Raw genomic sequence first — 22,915 nt, 5'->3', positions numbered from 1 at the left:
AGGATAGGAACGTAGATCGCCTGGTAAATTGAGCGCTTCGCCTTTCGATTTAGCCCCCTCTTCACCACAACGGACCGATACAAAGTCCACATCACTGCAGACGCTGCACCGATCCATCTGTCGATCTCCTGCTCCATTCTTCCCTCACTTGCGAACAAGACCCGAAGATACTTGAACTCCTCCACTTGGGGAAGAACCTCATCCCCAACCTGGAGAAGGGACGCGACCCTTTTCCGACCGAGGACCATAATCCCGGATTTGGAGGTACTGATTCTCATCCCAGCCGCTTCACACTCGGCTGCGAATCGCTCCAGTGAGAGCCGGAGATCACGGCTTGATGAAGCCAACAGAACCACATCATCTGCAAAGAGCAGAGATGCGATGCAATGATTTTGGTACGATTCGTCCAATTCTGTACCAATCTTTGGCGGGGCAGATTGACATTGTCAACAGGCTAGATGTGGCAGGCGGGCCATAGTTTTACCACCCCTGGTCTAAATGAATGGAACATAGCCAACGCTGACAATTCCTGTTTGCCTCAAATCTACCTCCAAAGGCCGACGAGCTCATGAATAATAATAGTAATAGTTCTTTCATGTCATGGAGTAGCCTTTGAAACCCCAAAAGACCTCGGCAACCTTTGTGCACATCTCAAGTGTTTATCACAGAACATCGCGTCCCTCCAAGGATTGTCTCATGAATAGGTATGAAGCGGGATTTGCCACGTTTTAGTCCATCGTGTTGTCGCGGCGAACACGTCTACCTCTGCATTGAGGAGCCCCTTTTATGCAACTTTAATATCTTGTAGGATTCCAATTTGACATTTATGAGCGTCACACTGTGGAGTTTTTCATTTGATCATTATCCCAAATTTATCCTCCCCTAAAGAAATCATGTGACCTGGGTAGATATTAGATATTTCTGTCTCTGGTATAAAAGCATAAGAGTAATGATTTTGAATAGAAGCAAACTGGCATCCTTCTTCATTGCTTTTTCTTTCCCAAAACACCTTTGTTGTCTTTTCATGCTGGGTGCTTTGTTTCAATGTACTCTAGCAATTTTGAAGGCTTCATTGCCAGTGATATATAGACATATTTTGAGCAGTTTTAAGTAGGACTACTGACACTGTCAGAGAAGGTCTTCAAAGATGCTTGCAATTGTTCCTTATTCCCTTGTGAGCGCCATCATAAGCTAGCTAGCATACACACTACAGCACTTGTTGGCATACATGCTAGCAGTGTAACCAGTGTGTTTAATTATGCTTTGTTGGACAAGTCACACAACAACATTTACAAATGTCGGAAATCAGTGTGCTCATAAGCTGCACCACATTGCAAGGTGCCATGTTTAATGCGGCGCCTTGTCTATTTAGAAGAGAATTTAAGACCTCTATGATTGTAAAAACAAAACCTCGGAGACCAAAATCCGCGACTATGCAGGGCCGCGAACGGTGAAACTGCGAATGGGCATGGGCACACTGTTAATTTTTTGTTTAGTCTCTCTGTATGGGCCGGTTTCAAATGTGCAATTAAAATAATACAGCAACAATAGAGAGACAGACAACATGAAATATATATTACATTTTTTGGGGTGTGGAAAATCAGTAAGTCAAGGTGACACGGAACACGCGTAGGACTCATTTTGTTGTCTGAAAGACGTGACAACATGAAGTCTTGCGGTCACTTAGAGTTGTGGCAGGCTATCCGCGAAAAGCAGTGATTACTCAAGTGTGCAGATATTGAAATGAAGGGCCGCTTTTAATTGGGGCATTTTCTTTTACCCGTTTAATGAAGTTGTCATTGGGCGCTGCGTTTATGCTCTCGGTCCCGGTTGCCTGTTGGATGGAAGGATTGCATGTTCCGGACAAGGAAGACAACACCGAAGCTGTGGTCTAATTGCCATCATCCATCTACGTAACAAAGAAACGTATCATTATCCACATTCTGACATCGATGTGCGAAAGCGGCTCCAGCTGAGCTCCTTAGTTAATTTGTCCCGCCTATGATAATGTTGAAAGGTCAAAGTCACCAGGGAAACGCTCATCTGTTTCTGCTCCTTGCATCGTCCAACTAAGTCTGTAAATTGTACAAAATACATATTGATCGTGAAAGTCTTGTGAAAACATGAAAGAGCAGGAGAGTCATTCATCTTTTTAAAGACCTGACATGCCGGTACAGCGGCGGGGTCCCCTCCGGGGGTGTCTGGGTGCTGAGTGGTCGGTTTGTTTGATGGCGAGGTTGCGCTGGAGCACTGTCTCCCTCCGGCACCCCGGGGGAACCCGCTGCCTTCTGGAACAACAGCGAGCGGGTCGCCCCAACGTGTATCGTTCCTGGAAGGTGCCCAACTCGTCCGAGCGAGAGGAAATGGCCATTCTACCGGCCGTATTTGGTCAAGCGTCCGACAGTGTTTCGGAGTGGAGCGCCACAGGACGTTGATGCGCCAGGAGGGGCACTCTGTCCTCCACCCTGGAATAGCACTCATCATCGATCGGGGGTGATGATGGTGGAACTCAAGCCGCGACTGTCAATATTTTAAAATCATTAACATTAATTAGAATTTCTCACATCCAGTATGCTTCGGAATGTCAATGGCACGCAAACAGAAGAGAATACACTGTAACTGCTTGTGTTACTCCTGTCTCTCAATATTAAAATCAATCCAGGATCTTGTCTCTGGGAGGGGGGTGGGGGTCATAAAATGACTTGCTCTCTATACAGTAATTGCCTGGAGATGCTTCTTGTTTGCCGTAATTGCCGCAGGAGCTTCCGAAACACTCTTTGGAGGAAGCTAAAAATCTCTGTAGGAGACGATCATCGGAATAATAAAAACCAGTCTACAGCGGAACGCTGCTGAAGTGGAATGATTTGGTGTTCAACCAGATTTCTACAGGAAAATCCACCCTTAAAGTCAAATTAATGTTGAGTGATGTCACATGAGAATACCTGTGACGGAGAAGAGGGGATGCGATTATAGAGTTACAATAGGACCATTTGTGCTTAAATTGTTTGACACGCAAATCTGTCTTAATAATGTGGTCTTACAGTACTTGTTTTTGTCAAAGCTCTGCAAACAAATGCAGAACACTCCCGGAGCGTGTGTGCCCGCAAATAAAGTAGGAGCAGCATTTGAAAAATATGCTAACGTTCACAATGTATTGGCACTAAACAGCAATCAGAACTTTTGCAACAATAACCCAAACCAGTCAGTGTTAATTTTCCGAAATAACAGTGAAAAGGACACTCGTCATTTTTTTTTTTACCCTTGGTTGGTTCAGATACATGTAGTGTGTGTGTGCGTGTGTGTGCGCGTGCGTGTGTGTGTGTGTGTGTGTGTGTGTGTGTGTGTGTGTGCATTCCGACTTGGTCGAGCAGAAAGTGCAAGCGCTTCCTGTTTTTTCCACGGTTTCAGTATTCTTCCTAATCCCTTTGATAATCTGATTTTTATATCTTTCTGTGATTCTGCATGTGCAAATGTGATGTAAATCGATCCTTTCACACACACACACACAACACACACACACACACACACACACACACACACACACACACACACACACACACACACACAGATGCACGCACGCACACACTTCTGCTGGAGTGGTTGAATTGAGACTTGCTCCGGGCGGCATGTTTGCCTCATGCATTTTCTTTCAGTTCCCATGCTAATTTCATGAATTATATTAACTGCAAATGGGTATATGCTGCTATGTTTAGTTTTTACTATGTATTTTACCAATGTGTTCAGTGTTTGCTCATTCTCATATGAGATGATTGCATCTTTGGGGGGCATATGTTTCAAAAATAGAGCAGCCTAAAAGTGCCAAATCAGAGCCTCAGAATGGTTCGAATTGCTTGCGCTTCTGGTCACGGGCTGTTCGCCATCCGCCCATGTGCTCTCATCTTTTGGCGGCCGTGTTTAATTCGATGAAATGTAATCTATTGCTGCAGCCGCTCCCTCCGCGTCTCCTCGAGTCAGATCTCGGCGAGAGGCACCCCTTCTTTTTTTTTAATGAGCTGTCGCGCCTCACTCCACTTTCTTCCTAGTGTTGCGGTCGCCATCTTGTCTCAGAATCTTGTAGTTCCCTCCTGCAGCCGGCTTGGGGGATGATTGAACATTTTTCCCCGTCACACTTCTGCGGTTTTGGGGGAAGCAAAAATGCATTTGTCATTGTATGCTCAGGGCAAAAAGGGCTGAGGGATGATGGCAAAACATGCCAAAGCAAGGGCTTTTAATGCACACTATCGATTTTGAAGGATGTTGGACACGCTGGACGAGGGTGAGGTTCCTTTTTCAGCTCTCAACCATCACACTTCAAAGCTGTAACATTTATAAGATCACAAGGTACATGTTCCCTTTTAGCCCTTGAAACTTTGTACACCCAATCCAGTAACAGTCCCTTTCACAGGTCCATACCAATAACTATCCCTGTATCCATACAGGTCAGTCTTGGAACAACGCAGTGATGTACTACCGTAATTTCTTTTTTCACACGCTTTCAACCCTCCGGTTTATGCGGTGATGCGGCTAATTTGTGCATTTTTTTCTAACGGCTGCAAGGGGGAACTTGTGCGGAAAAGGTTAAGAGTGAGACCGGTGGAATATGTGTGCCGAAGTGACTTTTACCGGTCTGGCTCTGTTAGCTCTGCGGTAGCGTGTTTTTTTTTTTTTTTTTTTTTGGAACAATGCTGTCGTGAGGAGTCATGCTACTAAAACCTCTTTTCTGCATTTTTACATGCTTCTAATTACCGCGTTTTACAGACAACAGAGCGCACCGGTTAATAAGCTGTGCACTCTTTGTATACTGTTTTAAAAAAAATTAAACAATTCCCCATGCCCTAGCTGCTTGACCATATGCTGCGGATATAAGCACCATATGTACTGGTACACCATGAAATCCGATAATCATACAGACTTTGTAAAGGATTGTTTACACAGATTGTAAAAGTACCTTGTGAGTGAAACACTGCAGTTAAACATGGCTCAAGTAGAAGTTATTTTTATTCCACCTCCTTCTCTTCAGTCAAACTCGAAAATTCAAGTGGCTACTACAATTCACTATCTAAAACTCACCGTCTGTGCCACCAGGCAGGGTTACTACAGGTCAGAACCGAACACCCAGCCAATCCAGTTACACTTTCTTAGTATGTGACGTCAGGTGACTAAGAAAGCGTAACTGCGATTAGCTGGGTGTTCTGCCTGGTGGCACAGACGGTGAATTTTAGACAGCGAATTTCAGACAGCGAATTGTCGCAACTATTGAAAATGTGATCACTTTACATTTCAACTTCAAATCCTGGTGGCACTAATCTACTTCCATAGCAGGGTTAGTTCAGGTCACAACACTCACAATTACAGCTATTGACAATTTAGCGTCCAATCATCCTAACATGCACCACATTTTTGGAATTTTTGAGAAAGTTGGAATACCAATAGAAACACATATTTATTTGACCATTTCCCTACCTCTAAAATAAAGTTTGCTTGCCTCTCACCGCAGTTAAACGTTTCTTGTTGTGTGACTACAAATTACCGCCGCCACTTTCGCAGTAATTTGAAAAAGAAGTTGATGAACACAATCTTCTCTTGAGTGAAGGTAAAAAAAGAAAAGAAAAAGAGCTACTCTGACCTCCAGACTCGACCGAAACGCCAAACTTATTGTTGTAATTTTTTTGCTTTTAATAAAGGTCCACAATGCGGGGCAGGCGTCGGAAAGGAGAAGCTCGCTTTGCCCTCCAAGCTTGAGTGGACGTGCTGTTTGTAGGCTGCGCTGAGTTTATCAAACTCAGGTACTCTCTGCATGCCATACACCGGATTACCTGCATTATGTTTGTAATTAATTCTGCTCTTCCATAGCAATGATCCAATGAAAATGAAACGCATAAATCAACTGCTCGGACTCAAAGTGCAGTTGAAAAAAGTTTGCTTATAAAATCACACCGCAAAAACTGGAAACTTAGAAGTATTCATAATTTTGTCTAACTTGGGGGGGAATGCTCCAAAGCATGGTTACCCCACCAGCACGCTTTAATGCAGGTATGGTGTTCCTTTGGCGATAAAATAATCTTGCATTTGCGCCAAACACATCTTCACGAATTATGGACAAAAAGTTTAAATTTAGTCTCATTGGACCTTAGCAGTATCTCCTGAACAGCTGGGAAAAAGTGGGTGTGTAGACTTTTTATATCCACTATACAAGCACATAGTAAGGCCTCTGTAGAGTGGAAATTTGACATACCATAGAAGAGCTTTAATGACCCTACCAAATTTGAATGATTAAAAAAATTGGCCAATTATATTAAATGAGGCTTTAGCATAACTGTAATATTTTTTTACTTATTTTGTGGGGGAAGAGCAACCCCAGCCACATGCCAAAGCATGTCATCATATGCAGTTATAACGTAGCCCCCCAAAAATCAGGAAAACTGAAATGATGGAAAACAGTTCACAGCTTTAGCTCCACAGTTGAGTGCAAAATAGTTCTCGGGTCTTTTCACCTTTTCAGCGAATATATGCAAACATATTTTGAAACAAATCTCTAAATTCACTTTGCAGAAAAGATAAGCCAAAGAAAAAGCGACAAGGTCCATTGAATTCAGGCCTTCAGCTTCAGAGGTTGCACTGTAATTGTCAATAATGCTCAACAGGAGGCACGTTTATGTAATGCATTAGATTAAATACGAAAGGCAACGCGTCGGACCTCCGCCGAGAGGAGCTCGGAGAGATCAATTCTGCACTCTGGCCGGCCACAGCAAATAGACTCCATGTCGTGCCGCTGGAGGCCACGACGTCAATGTCTCGTCAGAGCGATGAAAAGTTTAATCCAATTGCAGGGCCTGGCATATCTGTCTTTGCTGACATACGCTGTCCAATTTGTCTCCATCCTTCTTTTGTCTGTATTCCCACGGCGGCCAAGCCATCCAGGCTCACATTTTGGGGACCAAGTTAAGACAGTGTTTATTATCTGGGGTCCAAATCAAATGACGGTAGCTTGCTGGAGGGGAGCCGAGCGATGGCCGGCCCGCCTCTCGGGCATCCGTCTTTCAATTTAACTGTAACTGACAATCACTGTCAATACCGCCTCTCGATGGTCCCCCCGAGAGCCGGCCAGTCGCCAGAAAAGAACAGAATCGTTATAAAAGTCATGGGAATTGCGGGTCTCGCTTTTCAAAGTAACAGTTCTGTTGTGTGGCGGGGGCATCGGTGCGAGATGAAAAATAAGGGGCTCGGAGAAACCACCGACACTCCAGATACTTGCGCAAACAAACGTTGAGACATGTTCCGCAATGGCTATTTATGAATTTGAACAATAAATATCTTTTGTATGCAATTGAATACAGGTTCAAAAGCATTTGCAAATCATTATATTCTGTTTGGGTGGTACGGTGGAGCAGCTGGAAAACGTTGGCCTCACACTTCTGAGGTCCCGGGTTTGATCCCGGCCCCGCCTGTGTGGGGTTTGCATGTTCTCTCCATGCCTGCGTGGGTTTTCTCTGGGCACTCCGGTTTCCTCCCACATCCCGAAAACATGCAACATTAATTGGACACTCTAAATTAATTGTGAGTGCGGCTGTCTGTCTCGATGTGCCCTGCGATTGGCTGGCGACCACTTCAGGGTGCACTCCGCCTCCTGCCCGTTGACAGCCGGGATAGGCTCCAGCACTCCCCGCGATCCTTGTGAGGATAAGGGGCAAAGAAAAAGGATGGATGGCTGTATATATTCTGTTTTTATTAACATTATTGGAATTGGGGTTTGTACATTTGCTCTATAATCGGTTTTAAAAGCTTGGTATTCAAAGCGTGTACGTGTGCCTGTGTGTGTATGTGTATACATATATCTATATATTTTTTTATATGATTTGATACTATCACACCATGATGTAGCTCGAGTGTGGGGATGCAGCCATATGATGGCTTTGCTCCTTGGGATGAAATGGAGGTCACGTGATTGCTTAACAAATAGAAAAGCCATCGATTGCAGTCGGGATGGAAACAAGCCCCTGAGAGTAGATCGGAATGAAGTGAGTTAATCAACGGTGCAAGTTGAAGACAGCGTGTCAATATTATTGACCTCCCGTAAATATGAAGCGTGCATTTTACCCGTGCCGCGGCTTCCCGGTTACCACGAGACTTAAGCATTCAGGCAAAGTATACCTCAAGTCTGCCGGTGCTTCTTTAAAGTGTAGTTTACCACGCCGTAAATTTCAAGGAACGTGAGCGCGTAACATGTGATTCTTTGAAACTCAAATCGAGGTCATACCAAATGTTCAAATAGGGTCTGCTGCTAAGAACTGCTAAAATGTTGGCAACTCGGGATGAAGAAAATCCTGTAATCAGATTAATTGCAACAGCAACGCGTGCATATCAAAGAATGGTCTAATCTATATTAAAAAAAAAATGTTTCTACTATTCAGATTGTTTTTCTCATTTTTAGTTTATTTTCTGGTTTGTCATTATTTGGATTTGTAATGCTATTTCTATTTTCCTTTTTTTTTAAATCTAAATATAATTGAAAAATATTTCTTTTTTTCACTTCTTCCCATTAATTGCTGATGACTATTTACTTAAATTTATTTACTTATTTTTATTTTCAATTTCTCAATGACAAACTTGGATTACTCAAACCAAGGATGTTACATCCAAAATATTTTTCTGCATTTTGATTTTATGCTCCAGTACCATTTTCAGTTCTCTGTGAATTAATTTACCTGTTCTTTTGCCTTTTTTTTTTTAAACCTCAAAATTTACCTTTTCGCATATTATTAGTATTTTTTGCTGTTTCTGTAATACCCGAAGAGTCCACAAGATGGACACAAAGGCCTGGCTGATAGGAAAGTAGTAATTGGTGTCAAAGAAGTATTTTCTAGGATATAGTATACATCTCGATCTGAGAAGCTAAGCGTAGCCTGGGTTGTTAATGAAAGTTACAGAAGATCTTCACCACACATGCAATATATGGTAGCAAAGGGCCATAAATTTAGTGATAATGACACTACATTATTTGTGGTATTCAGGAAAGGAAGTGCAAATACACGCACAATAAAAAGGTCCATTAGCATTATGAATGTGCAGGCAACAATGCGGCGAATGTGCATTATGCCGCTGCTGCTGACAAAGCGCCATTCAGTCCTTCACTGAGGACATGAAAAGCCTCTCCCGAATGGCGGCTTTTGCCTTTTGTAGGGGGAGTCACGCACATTTGTGGCACAACAAACATAACAGCCTGCTTAATTTGAAGCTTATCCAACTCCAGAGTTCCATTTTTTTGTTTGTTTTTTTGTCTTCTCTGCAGCACACATTGAAATGGGATCGAGCTATGAATGAGGCCACCTCTGCTTCACATTCAGCCGAGGACGAACAATGTTTGCCCACGGGAAGTGACAACAGGCGAGTCAACATTTTATGTTTTGATTTTTTCCACTCTGTAGTCAGTACATTTGAACTGCTTGACCACCCCTCAATTCAACTTTGGGCCAGCCATCAATGACCATCAATCAATTTAAGTTTTTTGTCATAGTATGGTATAGATGGATGAGTTCAGACATGCAAAAAAATCTACCTAGCAACAAGTGACTGTAAAAACTAATGCCTTCAGCAGGAAATACAACACAAGATTGCTTATACACGGAATAATTAAGAAAATAAACACTGGATCATTATTTTAAAGGCGTTGACAAAATCATCATGCTCAGTGTGTATGTGTGCGCATCTGCGTGAATGTTTGTGTGCGTGCATCACCAAATGTGTGAGTCATGCAGCTGGGAGTTGCGTCGCATCACTACGTTTGTACAAATGCACACCCACGACCGCGCACAAGTGAAGTTCATGTAAAGAAGAAAAAAAAAAATGGAATGAAGTGTCATCATTAATTGGAACAAATGCGGGAACTGATAGAAGAGGAAGAGAAAGATGTGGGCGGGCCCAGATTCACTCAGCATCCAGCTGTTATAATACAGTAGGCATTGTCTCAAATAATTGAACATACTGTACTGTAATTTGAAATATGAGAAGTATGTCTTACAAGGCCTAATGAACATGTATTCAAACATACATTGATTTTACAAAGTTTCACAAATCTTTAATACTGTATTTACACAGCCTGCGATAGGGCGGTTAATGTTAATTCTGAGTTTTTGTGTTTTTGAGGTATTTATATTTACCTCCACAAATAAAAGCAAGATGATTTGTGTGACTTACTACTTCAAAATAGTTTCAGGGTGGTCACAAGCATAGCAGAGGCAAGAGAACATTGACACTGGGTTCACCTTCATTTCATTTCCAAAACTTGCAAGACGATGAGCGAATATTTCATTGTATCTATTCTTGTGATACTTATAAGACTTTTTTTTTTTTTTTTTTTTTACCCTCAACTTGAACAATAACGCTCATCCAGATTTGCTACATTCCATCTCTGCTATTCGTGTTCAATCATTGCCAGCCTTTTCCGTGTACTTTGACAAAAAGCCGGTGCGAAAACGGTCCACTGACTGTCTTCGTCTCAGGTCGAGAGCTTGGGCATCAAACGGCTTTATTCAGGTCAGCGGCCGGGCGCTCGGCCATGTTGCTTTGGCAGCGGGAACAAACAATCGCGAGCTTTGTCTTAACGTACAAAAAAACCCCGAACTCTGTGTATGGATCATACATTTCATTTTGTTTTTCCCACTTTGTGGCAGTAAAACCAAAAACAACAGAATATAATCCCTTCATTTTCATTGTTCAGCAAAGATACAACAAAATGGGGCGTTGCACTGTTTAAAATTGCACTTTATAAGAACATACAATAATGACATAACCAACTCAAATGGAAAGATCTAAACCCCTTTTGACACTTTTTGGATTTAATTCAATGGTCATTGCGCTTCTCCCTGCTTCTGCTGTGTGAACCTTAGGCCACCTGGAGGCAGTATAATCCAGCTCTTTCAGTTAAAACCCCATCAATTCATAAAAATGATGTGTTGAGAAACAGTTCAAAGCAATATTTCCACAATTAAGTCCGACATGATCCCACCTTTACACCCAAAAAAATTGAGCTGAAATTATTTGCATTGCATTTATTTGGAAACAACGCCCTGAATTCACTTTACAGGTTTTTTTATGATGTTGAAATTCAGTGCATTTGTACTCCTAAACTCCTATCTCTCCTATTTATTTCAGAAGAAATGATTAATACGTGAAATTGAATGAAATTAGAAACATTGTTATGGATTTGCTCGGTAATTTCCACGGACACACACACAACGCACACACATGATGGCCTGTTTTTTTTTTTTTTTGTTTAAACGTTGAAATGAAAAGTTCTAATGATGAATGGAGCATCGCAGCATGAAACAAAAATTTATGAATCACTGAGTCTAAGTTGCAAATTAGTGCAAATTTGCTTTGTCTGTCCGCATCTACTTGGGATTTGGGGCTCATTAATACCGTCACAATGAAAGTTTTATACGTTTAAAAATGAATTTCATGCGGTGATATAAGATCTGTGTATTTTTCTGGTTATCCAATTAGGATCCAAAACTAAATTATCCAGCGAGGAAGACTAATGATGGTCTTTGCTGCATATTTAGGAGCCAAAAATGAGAGCGGCGTCTCCTTGCCTGATTAGCATGACTTGATTCCTTGAATTCCGAACTCCATCAAGTCATTGACTCGCCGATTTCATTCATTAGCGGCGTCTTACAAATTTCATCCGGTTACTTTGGGAGACATTTGTTCGATAATAGGATGAAAGTCATCTTCGGTGTCACAGGTCCACAGTACATTACCTTACATTTCTTTATTCCTGTTGGAAGGAAATGATGAGTGCTGAGGTCTCGATGTCATATTACGCTTGACGAGCAGTTCAAAGTGACGAATCGTGCGGTCTACTATATCTTACTAAAACTGATTGGACCAGCAGTATGTGAGTGAGTGTCCTAACGTGGTACAAGGCAGAAAAATAGTAGGTTCACCGATCAAGAATTTAATGACTTGATTGCCAGAGGGGAAAAACTGTTCAGATGCCTGCTACTTTTGACTTTCGGCGATCTGTAGCGCTTTACCGACGGAAGGAGCTCAAAGAGCTGTAGGCCAGGATGTAGAGGATCCTAAAGAATCCTGACCTGGTTCGCGTTGCGTGCAAGTCATCGATAGTGGGTAGCGTGGTGCCGACGATCCGTTCAGCGGTTTTAATTGTCCGTTGCAGTCCGAGTTTGTCCTTTTTTGTGGCGGCCCCAAACCAGACTGTGATGGAGCTCCAGAGTACTGATTGGATTACCGCAGTGTAGAACTGTCTCAACGGGCCGTGCAAGTACATCCTTTGCTGGGCTTTTTTGAGGATGGAGTTGATGTTCGTCCCCCACTTCAGGTCCTCTGAGACTGTAATTCCCAAGAACTTGAAGGTCTCGACGGTTGACACAAGACAGTTGGTCAGCGTCAGGGCGAGCTGTGGTGAAGGATGAGAGAGCATTTGGACCCCGCCCTCCCCATCCTCCAAAAAAAAAAACCTAGTTGCAAGTCTATGGAGAGTTTCCGGGATGGTTGCAGCGCTAACAAACGGCCCACTCTTTTAATTTATCCGAACTGGACTAAAGAGACGACAGCTAATGAATCAAAGAGCAATTTATAAGGTAGGGTTGTGGCAAGCGCAGCGACGCCTGAGGGATTTTGTTGCCTTAACTGCCACGTAATGAACGAGCCCACTAAAAAGCATCTGTCTCACGGCAGCTCTGCCCTCTTGATTTGTCCTCCAGCTGAAGCCGAAATTAGTGGCGCAAATATTCACAAGACAAATTACCATTTTTTTTTTTTTTTCCTTCAGCTGAACCTGACGCCCAGTGGCTTCGAACACTTGTGTGCATTAATGTTTATGTTCCTTTGTCCTCTCCAGCTCGCCTTTGTTCTCTATGATTTCTCCATAATCAGCCCTTTTAGCACCGTTTGAGACTCCACTTTGTCTATTTGCAGAAATGCGATAGTTTACATTTATAATTATTTCAATGAGGGCTCTCTCAGGCGTCTGTGTAAATCTGCCTTGGAGGGTTTGATAGCCCTCTTCAACTCGCCACTAATTGGCTCTGTATGGCACTTAGAGAATGTACAGCCGGAGCCTGGTTTCGCGTAATGTGTTGAAGTTTAGTCATGGCCAAGGAGCCTGCTTGAAACCTGCTCCAACTGAAGGTAGAAGCACGGAGAATACGCATCACTCTCATTGTAATATAATGGTGTACAGTATTCTTTTATGCACATTGGCAGTGTGGCTTTCTTACATGTCAGGTCCATTGCAAAAAGCCTTAAAATGCTATCAGTGTCTTGGTAATTGTTAAAAAAAATAAAGCATTGTGCAAGATGATCGTTTCCTCGTGGATCAATGACAAACACAGGCGGAGGTTGGATGGAGACTCAAATCACCTGTTGTGTGACATTTCATCGTTCGTTTCCACTTGCAGGTGGTGTGTTTGTTGTAATTTCTTTCTGTTTCATTTGGAGGTTGCTGGAATTTAGAGTGCTGCTGTTTAAGAGAGCCAACGCGTAGGCGGCGGGTAAAAAAAACATCTCCCGGGCGTACTCAAACGGACCAACAATCCCCAGTCATCTCATGAGGCCGTTTGCTGTCGCCTAGCCGTAACTCTTGATGGGATTGCTTACATCAAAGCGCCGCATTTGCTTGCTGGGGCTACGATCCATAAAGGAGGCTCGTCTCTCCTCTTTGAGAAATGGCCTGGAGATGTTGTGGCTATCAGGCGAAGAATAACAATTCCAAGTGAAGCGACTATCTGTCGGCGTTGGACACCTGGAAAGGGGGAGATCCGGAACGTGTCTTTGGGATTGGACCGCCGAGATGCAAATGGGTCCGACTAATCGCTGCACTTACTGTGCGGCGAGAGCAGTTTGAAGATGATGTAAACTGCAGGTGCAGGAAAAATGAACGATTCGCGAATGGAACCGCGGGGGCTTCCTGTTTGAATGCTGCCATTATCAGTTACAATAATGTACGAATGGCGAATGTCGACCACAATTGTTAAGCTGCTCATAAACTGTGCCAATCAAGCCCTATTATGAGCCTCAATTGTTTTTTTTTTCCTTCCTGCCGTAACACAATTGACTCAGATTTAGGAGTAGAGCCCCAAACTTTGAGTCGTTTTCAATCATGATGACGCAAAAAGCGGGTTTGTCGGTTTCTGGTATATTTGGCACCTTTGTTCAGTTTTACTGAAGGATGGTTTGCATTATCATTATGATTATTTTTCTTTTTTGTTAAACATCATTACATCAACATTACGTATCCGCAGATGGATTGGTCTGTGTCTGCTGCAGTTTGACATGTGTATTACAACTAGTGGGCTTGAAAAAGCAATCACCCAAACATATAATTTGAGCAGTCAAGAGTCCTCTTATAAGGATACCCCAAGAATCCGAATTATGACTCTCTTTTTATTATTTTTTTACTCCATTCCAGCAGAGCAAATGAATGCCAAAATCTAAGCGATATCTGCAGAAACTCTAATTGCCATGGAGACCCTCCCTCTGTCGACTGATTTTATTAAAGAAGTAAAGAAATTTTAAAAAAGTACAGAAAAAAAAAGATGGTACTGTACAGAGAGAGTTGTATAAACAAACTGAAATGTAAAGTGTTGAATAAAAATGAATGGCTATTGTACATTCATGACAAGAACCGATTTTAGTTAAAAACTTCCAATAAAAGAATCACATTTTTGTTAACGGGTGTCATCTGTTTTTGTTTTGATCGCTTTACGTTTGACGTAAAGCACACTGAAGTACCTTTTTGTGGAAATTTGGTGCCTGTCCTGCTGTCACGATAATACGCGTTCTCCGAGAAGACACGCGCAGAATTCCAAGTATATCATTAACTCCCGGCTCCTTCCAGCGGATCATCAGACAGGAGTGTGTGGTGAATAGATTATTCATAGCTTCAGATAATTGTGGAGGACGCGCGTGGGAGAGCGGCGGGGGCGACCAGCAGCTGTCTCCATCACCTCGGCAGCCCCGCGTTGAAGTGGCTGCTTCAGGTGGTCGACGCTTGGTCTCCGAGAGAAAAGTGAAATAAAAGAAGCCCTTATTTCGCTCTCGTCGCCTTCTGAAAGGGGTCTCAATCGATGGTGGCTCAGCTGGAAGAAAAAGGAGAAAAAAAAAAAAACAGCCCACAAACACAAGACAAGTCTCCTTTCATGCAATGAAAATGTTCCGGAATAGCAGTTAAAGAGCGGGAACGCCGCCTGTTCAAATAAAAGGAACATTTTCTCCTCCGACCCGTGCTTTGGAAACACTAATAGGCTGCTGCTCATTACTATTCAGAGGAGGCTCGGTGCGATTTGAGCACCGCTCACGTCTCAAATTAACACAACAATAATGCTCATTCCTGTTTCAGGTAGAGGTGATCACACCGAAAATAGTCGTTATAATGTTCACATACGATTATGTCAACGTTCTGCTACAATCTTTTCTTTGAAAATGGTTTAGCCAACTTTCAAAACAAAATTTCTCTTGGATATTCTTTCTATTTGGAATGTGCTTTTCCATTTGCTAGATCGTGTTTGCTTTCCAATGGTTATTAACTGATTCCTTGTTTACCGGGATGCGAATGTGGGCAGCCACACTCAGAAATGCACGTTTGAGCCATTTATTAGACAGGGAAAACTGTAAAATACACACACGCAGGAGCTTCTACGTGTATGTACTGTAAAACAACAAAACCTTGCAAGAACACCATCCATTGTGACTGATTCCCCTGTAGAAACTGTCATACAATCTTTTTATAGAGCCAAATAAAAGTAATTTGTTCGCCAAAAGGGCAGCCAACGGGAGAGGAACAGTCATCTACAATTATGAACCCCACTTGTTTTTTCATCATACAGTATAGTTATAGTGAAGCCGATTCCTTTATTTAATTAGCACTGAATGTTTACAAAAGGGTTCCTCTTACTTAGACCCTATAGAGCACGCATTTTTCCTAAGGAGGCTAAATGGCATATCCCGGTAAGTTTGTTTTACATCAATTGATTACTTTCTTTCATGATCCTCTAAAAATCCTCTAAGTTGTGCAGCAGACTGTACTGAACATATCTGGAAAAACTGCATAGTCGTCCATGTGTTCACTCGAAACGTCCCGCACTCCAATCACATAAGATCCAGATCAGGCATCTGTTGCTGTTTGATACCACAGGCTGAGGCTCCTGTGAAGCCGAAGGTCGTCGAAGAAGAACAGGAAGTACAAACCATTAGCAAAACCATCTGGTCAGTCCTCCACGTGTCTGACGGAGAACTCCAAAATTGTTTGGGCATACTTTTCACCGGCGTTCTATTCCAACTCTGACTTAAAGGTACCAATGCATCCGGAATGCTAACAGGAAGTGCTAAAATTCAGATTGTGTCCTTGTTAATCATCAAGACTGGCAGTCGGCAGAAGCCCAGCAGGATTTCTATTCACATGCAATATGTTGTGCTTGAGCTTGTTAAAAAATAATGGAAAGGGCTGTGTGTGTGGGGGAGGGGCGGGGAGGTGCATTGTTCCTCCTCCCTTGTTGCCGTTTAGTTAATTGCAAATGCAAACTCTTTCAAGCCGGAATTTGGACAAGGTCCATCAAGCGTCAAGACGATTTGAACTTTGTAGAGCCAACAAAATGGTGTCTGTGGTTAATCCTAATTGAACATATTGTATATTGGCCATGCAGCTTACATTGTCTTTGGCCCTTATTAATATAGAATTCTAATGCGGTTTCTGCAATTGAAATGGGAGATAAACAAGAATCCTGCTCCGGGCGGCCAGCAGTCGGCCGGTAATGCCTGACTTGTCACTGCGGCGCTACTAATTGGCCCCGAGGTGAAGACGGGTGTGGGCTTTCGGCAGCGGCTGCTTTTATTTTTCAGGTTGCAAATCCGCAGGGATTTAATTTTTTCATGGCAATAAAATAAGGACCGGCAGTAATTTTCAGCTCGTGGAAGACCGTCACGCTATTATGCTGAAATGTAATGAAAGGCTTCAAAATGATAATGAAACACAAACTGAGGGGTTCCCTTATTTTTGGCTTTTCCGGTGTTGTTGGTACTCGTGGCTTGTGACAGATAGCTCACAAATCCCGGCCCCTTTGGGGGAAGGGGCGGGGACGGGTCTGGTAGCAAGCCCTGATGCTGACAGCCTCCCCCCCAGGGAGGCCCAGTCATCTTGCGGGGGCCTTGAGTTTGTCAGATGAAGCTCTCTGCCAAAGTTTGGCGGTGAACTCTTCACCCTTCAGCTACAAGTATTTCAATCACGGTTCAGGCAAAAGGTGCGGCGTGAGGTGTTCTCTGTACCAACAACCCTTCTTCTCGTGGGCGTCGGGGCTTAAAAATAGCTCTGAATAAATGCAAGGGCTGTGGCGGTGTGGGCGTAAGGCTACAGGTAGCACATGAAATAAAAATCTCACCAGCCAAGTTTGAGTAATAGATCCCTGAGTGGTGAGGCTTGGATTTAAAAAAAAAAAAAAAAAAAAAGTTCCAGAGAGAGTCCACGGTAAAACTCGGTGAAAGTCACACACACAGAATTGACACTTTGATGGTGAAGAGGAGAATTTATATTGTTTTGGCTGCTTGAAAAAAAAGTGCACTCAGTGTGGAGGTTCACCTAAACTGCCAGATGACCTTCCGCGATGAGGAATAGTCGCGTTCATGTGGGTTAGGAGCCTCTTCGGGCATCGCTGAGATGAATGAGTGAAAAGCTCATATTTATTTTTTGCACAAGGAGAGTCGAGGCTACGATGAAGGCCGTTGCAATCCGATACCGTAATGTGACGTGCGATTCGCTAATGTTACCCCGGTCGAGTGAACCGCTCGCAAGTTAACATTAGCGAAAAAATAGAACATTCCATTCATGTGTGTGTGTACATGTGTGTGTCCTCATCATAAGTAGGCCACAGTGATTGAGATGTTCCTCAAGGATCCCATAAACGCTCTTATTTTGAAACATGCTTCGGACCCTGACACCTCACTGCAGTTATCTTTCATTTTGTTTCTTGATTAAAGAAAATAACTGAATAGATACTGCTTATTTTTCCCCCATCTTTAATAATATTACTAGCTGAGCATGCCTGCTTTTCCTTGTGGTAACAACTGATGTATCTACATTATGTCTGGCCATCTTTTTTTTTTTTTAATCTTGGAATCGCTTTTTAAAATGATTTTTTTTCTCCCGAATAAATCTACGCTGATCAAATTCCAGTTCCATTTAATAAAAATGCTGCTATAACACCAGCTAGGCAGATTTTGGAGGCCACAATATTCCCGAAAACTCACCAACGATTGCAAGACTTTCTACAAGTTTGTGCTCTGTGACAATAATCAAAATAATAAAATAATCTCGAATCTCATGAATGGCGACGCCATCATTGGGTTCCTGCCTCAACGAAAAACAATTTTCGCAATGTTTTTGAAAGAGAAAGATAGCATTCTCTTTTAATGTCATTAAAGAGAATGTTAACAATAGCCATTTTCATCACACGTTTTGCTTCACTTCAGTGGACAGTCTTCTGCGCCATCTGGTGTTTGCTTCTTGTCCACCTGGGAGCAGTATCATAAGGTATACATAAATTAGACTCGTTATTCCTCTGTAAGCCACACCAATATGTTATTCACGAATGGTAATGAATATATGACTGTGCATATTGTCCGTCTACATGTGTTGCTTCACCACCAGCTAACACCGCCTCCATCCATCCATCCATCCATCCATCCATCCATCCATCCATCCATCCATCCATCCATCCATCCATTTTATGAGCCGCATATCATCACAAGGGTTGTGGGAGTGCTGGAGCCTATCCTAGCCATCTAGATGCTATTTGTTAGCCCATTCTCTATGGCCTTTCCCATTATGTTAGCATAACGCAAATACACAGTTTCATGACTGTTTATACTGCTCTGTCTCCATTAAAAACCAATTAAACCCCAACCGCCGTAGGAAGCAGTACTAAACCCGGCTTATTACTGGACATATTCTTATGACAATTTTTGCCCCTTGACTGAACATTCTCCTCCTCTGCCTCATTTTCCAAAGTGGCGTTAATTGTTTCATGTCTTTTGTTGGTAGCAGTCGCAAAGCTCTGAGGGACAGCAGTGCCAAAAGTAATATATTTGTAAAACACCAGAGGGGAAAGTGTTTTTCTACGGGGGTAGTAAGATTGCTTGTTTACTTTAAGTTTGAGAATTGGCACACAGTATCATAGCTAATCTTTGCTAGTGTGTCAGGATGCTAGTCGGGTGGGAACAGGGTACACGTAGCCTCAAGCAAGAAATGTACATTGGTTGTTGAAGTTCCTGTCAAATGTAACAAAAACAAAGAGAGTTACACAGAATTTAATACAAGCACATAGCTTAATATTTGTTCTGCAATCTTAATGCTCAGGCTAACATGTAAGAAACTCATAGGTAATCATTTAATAAACTGATATCTGAACACAAGGGGATATAAGTAAAGAGTCATTTTGACAGTTCTTGTATTGTGTCGGTGTTTTTGCGTTTACATTTTTCTTTTGTTTTCGTTTGGCAAACACTCGAGGCCGACAAAAGGCAGAAGGAATCATTCAAAAGTGCCTTTGAGCGTCTCACAGATCTCGAGCTGCTCTGTGGGCAACGTGGCGGGAATTTGTCGGTACAGACAACAAGCACAAGCGAGTATTTTGGACTACCGCGCGCTTTGGCATCAAACACACCTTTGACCTTTCGCACAAAAGACGGAGAGTAAACATGTCGCAATCCTGCGTGGATCTATTTTAGGCACAGACGCCGTCATGTGTTAATCACATTTCATTAGGTGTCATGATGAATGTGTGGTAGAGGGGGGGGGGTGGCTCTTGTGTCATGCGATGTTGTCCGGTTCCTCCCCTTAATGCGGAATATTGAATAATTCAGTAGAATTATGACAGATGCGCTTGCAATTCACTCAAAGACTTTGGCCTCTGAAGTCACTTCATCGTGCTCGTCAAGGCTCATAACGCAAGCGTTCGATACTTCTGACAAATGTAAAAGTCTCTTTTCTGGAGGCCTGCTGCAATCCGGATAACTTTTAGATGCCTAAAGGCCATTAGATTAAATGTTGAATTTGAGGAAAACTTGCAGAGCAGAAACTCCATTGGTCCAAATACAGTCAATTTCATCGTTTTCCACAAATCAACACTGCTGGTCTTTCTGTCCCTGTCTTCTTCTTCTTCTTTTTTTTGTTTGTTTGCATTATTACTAATTTAAAAGTGTTGAACAATAGCTTGAAGAAATCTGTGTGTTTTGAACTGCCGTAGAAGTGCCTCATAACGTTTTTTTAATGTTTTATTTTTCCTTCTCAGTAACAAGTGCCTCCGTTACATGGGAAAAACAAAATCACTGCGAAAACAATTAAACTTAAGAATGTCGAACAGGACGAATCAGTCTGATGGAAGCATGGCTGCCATTCCGCCCCTACGGCCCCTTTGACCGCCACTTCATGTCCAACCACAACAGTGAAAACCCCAATTTGTCGTTTTCTGCAATTGAAATGGGAGATAAACAAGAATCCTGCTTATTTGTCCCCTACCAAACCGATTATCCTCGGCTATTTGTAGAAAAAGTCACAACCTTGGTTCTCTGCGTATTTCTGCACACACTTAGATAATACAAGATTGTTGCACATTAAGTGTGCGTGGTGACAGATTTTCCATTAACAAAAGACTTTTGATACAATGATAGCGGCTCATCCTCACTAGTTAAAAGTGCTGTGGCTCTTCCTTGTATGCGCTTCTTACCAACAGCGAGCTACCTTTCCCCTCCAAAAACAGACCTCTTATACTTATGATATCATACTTCCCTGAATGAAGTCACTGATGGTGGAGTGGTACACACACCTGCCTGTGGTGCGGGCAGCGTGGGATCGATTCCCGCTCAGTGATGGTGTCTATCTGCCCTGTGACTGACTGGCAAACAGTTCAGGGTGTAGTCTGCCTTTCGCCCGAGGCTAGCTGGGATAGGCTCCAGCTTTCCCGCAACCCTTGCAAGGATAAGCGGCTTGGATAATGACATGACATACTTCCTTGACGGCGGCACAGTGACACAGCTGGAAAGTGTTGACCTCACAGTTCTGAGGTCCCGGGTTCAATCCCGGATCCGCCTGCGTGGAGTTTGCATTTTTTCCCCGTCCCTGCGTGGGTTTTCTCCGGGTGGGCACTCCGGTTTCCTCCCACATCCCCAAAACATGCAACATTAATTAGACACTCTAAATTGCCCCTAGGTGTGATTGGAAGTGCGGCTGTTTGTCTCTTCCTTGCAGCTAGTTCAGGGTGTACCCCGCCTCCTGGCCGTTGACAGCTGGGATAGGGTCCAGCACTCCCGCGACCCTTGTGAGGATAAGCGGCTGAGAAAATGGATGAATGGATGGATACTTCCTTGACATCGATACCTCTCACTTCGTTTATTAGTAAAATCCTTGACGAGGCCCCATGTCTTCACAAGGTGGCGCAAACTACAAATGCCAACCATTTTCGGTTCATGATGCGGATAGAAAACCAATTTGTGTTCGGTTTTATTTTACTTTTTTTCCAAGGGGGTGTTGCCAACCCCCGGAAAAAGGCAACATCGCACATACCAGAAACCTCCACTGCATGTACATCCTGATTGAAGACAAAGAGTTCTTGGTCTTAAAAATATGTGATTATTTGGGTCTTACTATTTAGCTGCATGAAAGGAAACTCATATTATGATGATTTTAACACGAAACTGTTGTTTTAGAGCTTTGCAGAGGCAAATAAATGTTGAAGTTCAATTTCAAACTTGAGTGACGTTTAAAGATGGTTTCAGTTTTCTCCTCGCAATCCCCCCGCGGGAATAGAGCTCGGTGGCTGGCAGTTTTATTGCTTCGGCTCACAATCACGCATTCTCTCATGTTTGCCCAAGAGCAACACTTGACTCCAAACCCATCGCAATCTGATAAGCACTTTTCAGAATTAATAAGAACAACGCTGATAATGGTTGATGTCCTGGGAGGAGCACCATTCAGCTCCCATTTCATCACGCGCGTTTGCCGGGGACTAACGGTCGGACTCGGAGGTTCTGGAGTGCGCCTTTCCATCGAGATATGGGATTTCTTTTCAGACGGATTTAAGAAGACTAATTGGTTTTGGGGAGAGGAGACGCCAAACGGGAAATTAAAATTGCCTCGGGGATTGGCTGAGAATGCTGAGGCAAAATGCGAAGACCGTCAGCGAACGACAGCTTGAATGCAAAAAACAACCAAAAACAAAAACAAGTTCAAATTGTAAAAGCATAACTTTTTTTGGGGGATATATATTGATGCGTATGGTGATTGTGTGTATATATATTTTTTACTAAAAACCATTTGTTAATTCTCCTTCATCCGGAATAAAGACGAAAAAAGCCAAAGAAAAAGGAAATGTGTTAGGTTGACATAGTTTGGTATAATTGCCTAACTCTTTTTCTCATCTTCCAAGTCGCTTATCCTCACAAGGTTTTTACCTTTTTATTTTTAAATCCGTCTTCCATTTTCCATACCACTTATCCTCACTAGGGTCAACTTGTTACATACAGTTCAGTTGATAGTTTTACTTGCAGAACCAAGTATTCTTTGTGATGGTACTTTGTGAAAATTTTTTGTGAACTACTGGAATAAATCCGATGGGGTACTTCCACTGTATTAGTGTATTAATACGTGTGTGGCAAGTGACAAAGTTGCAAATATCCATCCATCCATTTTTTAAGCCGCTTATCCTCACAAGGGTCGCGGGAGTGCTGGAGCCTTTCCCAACTGTCATCGGGCACGAGTCGGGCTACACCCAGAAGTGGTTGCCAGCCAATCGCAGGGCGCATAGAGACAGACAACAGCCGCACTCACAATCACACCTAGGGGCAATTTAGAATCCCCAATTAATTGTTTTTGGGAACTCACACAGGCACGGGGAGAATATCCAAA

At 42.8% G+C, this 22,915-nt stretch overlaps 1 long non-coding RNA gene across 2 annotated transcripts; it reads left to right on the top strand.

Annotated features, from left to right (window-relative positions):
• The first annotated feature begins 650 nt into the window (after nt 1-650).
• Nucleotides 651-14,054, top strand: LOC133514429 (uncharacterized). Of its 2 annotated transcripts, none has more exons than XR_009798803.1 (3): nt 651-704; nt 5,685-5,786; nt 9,290-14,054. It is a non-coding gene; the product is annotated as an uncharacterized LOC133514429 (long non-coding RNA). The 2 variants fall into 2 exon arrangements; XR_009798804.1 differs by lacking the exon at nt 651-704 and adding an exon at nt 5,496-5,593.
• Nucleotides 14,055-22,915: the final 8,861 nt, after the last annotated feature.

This window comes from Syngnathoides biaculeatus, chromosome 16, assembly GCF_019802595.1.
Source record: "Syngnathoides biaculeatus isolate LvHL_M chromosome 16, ASM1980259v1, whole genome shotgun sequence".
Taxonomy (NCBI): domain Eukaryota; kingdom Metazoa; phylum Chordata; class Actinopteri; order Syngnathiformes; family Syngnathidae; genus Syngnathoides; species Syngnathoides biaculeatus.
The sequence above is the reverse complement of the archived record's forward strand: the minus strand, read 5'-3'. Positions and strand labels throughout refer to the sequence as shown.